Here is a 4,219-nt window from a genome sequence, read left to right as displayed (position 1 = left end):
ATATATATATATATATATATTTATATATGAAATTTTATTTTTCACTTTCTATATTAGTTTATTATAAATAGTCTGTCCAGTCACTTACGTAGTTTATTTGAGTTAACTGATCTTTACTTTATTCTTTCACTTTTCTTTTGATTTGTCGATTTGTTTTTTTTTAATATATTTATTACTTAGTATTATTTCTTGATTGCAACTGTCAACTCCTTTCTTTAATCTCTATATTTTTTATTTTGTTTTACTCATTGATTGTTAGTTAATCATGTTGCTTTGGTTTAATTTTTAATGAATATTGTAATTTTTATGGGTCATTTCACGATTTTTTCAAAATCCTTTTTATCCTTAGATATGCTTATGTGTTTAGCTATTGTTGGTTATACTTTAATGTTGCTTTATCTTATTTTATTTCTAATTGTTGGTTTCTATTTTATTATAATTATTATTGTTATTAACTTTGGTCCTCTTGATTAGTGTTCCTTAGCGGATTAGTTTTGAATATTATTTATGCTTATTTTAGCAAGTTTTATGCTCTTTTGTTTCATTGTCCAAGTGAGAAATCTTGTTACAGATTTTAATTGTGTTAATTAACCTTATAATTTAATTGAATTGATATATGTTTTAATCGTTAAATGGGCCAATGAAAAATCTATCCGTCGGATTTAGAGGCCTCCCCAATATTAAAAGACGGAAATATTTAGTTTAAGTTCATATAAATTGTTTGTTGAAATTGTTAAAAGGGCCGATGAAAAATCTATCCGTCGGATTTAGAGGCCTCCCCATTTTAAAAAGACGGAAATTTTAATTTAAGTTTATATATAATTTTACTTGTTAAATTGGCCGATGAAGAAATTACCGTCGATTTCCAAGGCCTCCCATGTTAATAAGACGGATTTTTATTTTTTGAGTTATTCATTTTTATTTTTATTTATTTGACACTAACTCTTTTACTAAGTGTCTTTACAGGTACTCAAAACTTGCTTCCTTGAAGCCATTCGAAAAAGTTCGAATCGTACTTTATTTCATTATTATGTGAATATTGACGTTAGGCAAACTTTAGGCCGATAATTATTATTTTATTTTATTTTATTTGTGTATATTGTGTGTTTATTATATTTGTACATTATTTTATTTTCCTCAATTTGAAAAAAAATGAATTCAGTCGGGAACCACAATTGTGGATTCCGAAGGGTGCCTAATCCCTTCCCTTCGGAATAACTTAAACCCCTTACCTAGAATCAATTTGGTTTCGTAGACTAATAATTGGTTTCCTAGTTTTCCTAAAAATTAGGTGGCGACTCTTTTTTAAAAAACTTGTTTATTTTTAAAACTTTGTTAAAATTGAATCAATTAATAATTTTCGAGTTGCCGCGACGTTTCGCCCTATTTCGAAAGAGTAGGGATGTAAACAGGAATTTTTCTATTCGGTTCTATTTTTGTAAAGTTGTAACAAAAAAATTAAAAATTTTGTTTTTGTGTCGAGGAGAAAATGTTTCCATGAACAATTTCTTCGGGGATCTTGGAGAACTCATGTGTTTCCTTCGTACTGAAACTTGGAGGTGGTTTCAAAGGTTTAATCTTTCCGCAATCAAAGAGCTCATCAACTGCTAGCGAAATCCTCTCCAATTGCCCACTAAAATAAAAAATAAAACCTTCATCATATACATCTGGGTTATGTTTCTCTTTTGGGATTTTTCCCTCGATCAAATTCATCGTAAAGAGGGAAAATCCAAGTAGAACTAGCAGGTACACTATAAAACAATGTGGCAACACGTGGAGGACTGCACTCATATAAGGAGTGTTACAACAACTGTCGATGTTGAAATTCACGTGAAGAAATACCATAAGAACACTTAAAATCACTTCTTCAAGGGAAGTGAAAATTTTAGATTGATATTTATATTTTTTAATTTAATTTTTTTAATCATGTAGCGATATAAGTGATCCATTAAACAAAGTTCAGAAATTCTTTTTGACTCTTTGGTTTTTATTATTTGATTTTTTATTCTTATTCTTATTTTATTTTTTCATGCTTTAGTTTAAAGAAAAAAATTAAAACTATTTTTTTGTGGCTATATTATTATTTAAATCTATTTTTGGCTACGTTGTAATTTAGTTTTTGTGTATTAAAAAATATTAGATTATCTATGTTGACGATAAATTTTGGCCTGGTAGTTTTAAAATTAATACTTTTTGAGTATTTTATTTTAAATAGTTCAAAATACATGTTTTGTCATTTTAATGCAAATTGTTGATAATCATCTTTTTTCTCAAAGTATTAATATTTTTATCGGTTGTTTTATTTTATATAATTTTGACACAGCCAGACGTTCAAATATTTGTTCAGTTTTTTAAAATCATTATTTCCGTTAAATTACATTTTTTACACGTCATTGTTACGTTTATTATATTTTTTATAATATTTATTTTTGATATTTGCACAGTATAAAAATCTATTCAAATATCAATACAATTTGTATACACAGATATTTTATCCATCAATAATTTTTGAGCCACAATCTCAAGCTCATAACTTGGGCTCATTTCATTACAATTGTTATTTAAAAAGGGGAAAAGACTCAAATATGTCACTGAATTTTTAGAAAAAGACTTATTTATACCATCAGTTAAAAATTTAGCTCATCTATGTCATTATCGTTCAATAAAAGACTCATTCATGCCATTATTTTTTAACAGTTATTTTGCAAAATTATTTTTGACATGTGGCTAATTGTAATTCGGCCACGTCGTTAATTTTTTAATTAATTAAAAAAAATAATTCAATTTTTATTCAGAGTTTTTATTTTGTTATTTTAAAAAATGATGACGTGACCAGTTATAATTTGTCACGTCATTAATTTATTTAATAAAAAATAAAAAAAACTACTTCAATTTTTTTTAGTATTATGATTTTTTTAATTAAAAAAATTAATGACGTGGCCAATTATTTATTAAAAAATTGATGACGTGGTTAAATTACAATTAGCCACGTGTTAAAATTGGTTTTGCAAAATCACTGTAAAAAATAATGGAATGAATGAGCCATTTCTTGAACGATAATGACATAGATGAGCCAAATTTTTAACTGATATATAAATGAGCATTTTCTGAAAGTTCGATGGTATATTTGAGCATTCTCCATTAGGTTTGTCCATTAGGTTAAAGATGGTGAATACTCTCTCGTTTAAGAAAGAATGTTTGTATTTCCTTTTTAGTTTTTTAAAAAAGAATGATCTTTTTTTTTTTGGCAACACTTTAATTTTAACTTTCAACGTTGCATGTTTAAGACCACAAGATTAAAGGACATTTTGATACATTTGATGTAACTTTAATTTAAAATCGCAAGATTTAAAAGTCTTTTTTTCTTCTTTTAAACTTCGTTTCAAGTCAAACTAGATCATTCTTTTTGAAATGGAGGGAATAATATTTAGGTATAACTTTTAGACTTTGCAGGGGTTGAATAAATTCTTTTAGTGTTCATTATTTTCCGGCTGGAGCTTCGACCTCCGACTACCAGAGCCACCGCCCAGAGACCCCCCCTTTTTTGCCCTTTCACAACCAGTTACAAAGAACACAAAACCACCTCTGTTTTTTCTCCTTTTTTCCCAGTAAACCAGACCCATCCTCCTCCCTTTTCCTCCACTGAAACAGCAGCCCAAATGACCTCCTTTCCCGACCACCAGAACTCCGACCAAACGACCCCATCTACAATGCCCAAAGCCACCAGAAACCAACTCATAAACCTCCGTTCTCTTTTTTCGATCACACATCTAAACGACCAGATCTCAGCCGCGAAATCGCTGAGCTCGCCACCAACAAAACCCCCAACCTAAAACCATCCATCGAACCCAAAAAACCACCCAAACCCCATTTTTGGATACCTTTCCCGTCAAGTTCCTCCATTAATGGAGAACTTCTAGCTACGAGCTTCAAATGAGCTCAAAGGCCAGCTCCATCACGAACTCTGGCGAGGAGCTCTTATCCCACAATGAACTGGAATAATAAAAACTAGCAACCACCATCGCTACTTCTCTTCCCCTCTTCCCTTTTCTATTTTAATTTTTTTGTTTGTTTCATAGGTACTTTGTTGAGCGAGAGCTTTGTCATGCTGTTGTTCTGTGTTTATTTTGGTAAAATTGAAAACCCAACGTTACTGTTTCAGCTCCAACTCCACCAGTGAGCTCTTTCTTTGGGCAAAATCCGATGGTAAATAAATTCT

At 29.7% G+C, this 4,219-nt stretch overlaps 1 pseudogene; it reads right to left on the bottom strand.

The window, feature by feature from the left end:
* LOC107006304 overlaps positions 1–1,845 on the bottom strand; it is a 13,256-nt pseudogene extending 11,411 nt beyond the window's left edge.
* Between the last annotated feature and the right edge of the window lie 2,374 nt (positions 1,846–4,219).

Source organism: Solanum pennellii, chromosome 12, assembly GCF_001406875.1.
Source record: "Solanum pennellii chromosome 12, SPENNV200".
NCBI lineage: Eukaryota > Viridiplantae > Streptophyta > Magnoliopsida > Solanales > Solanaceae > Solanum > Solanum pennellii.
This window is presented reverse-complemented; position numbering and strand designations above follow the sequence as displayed.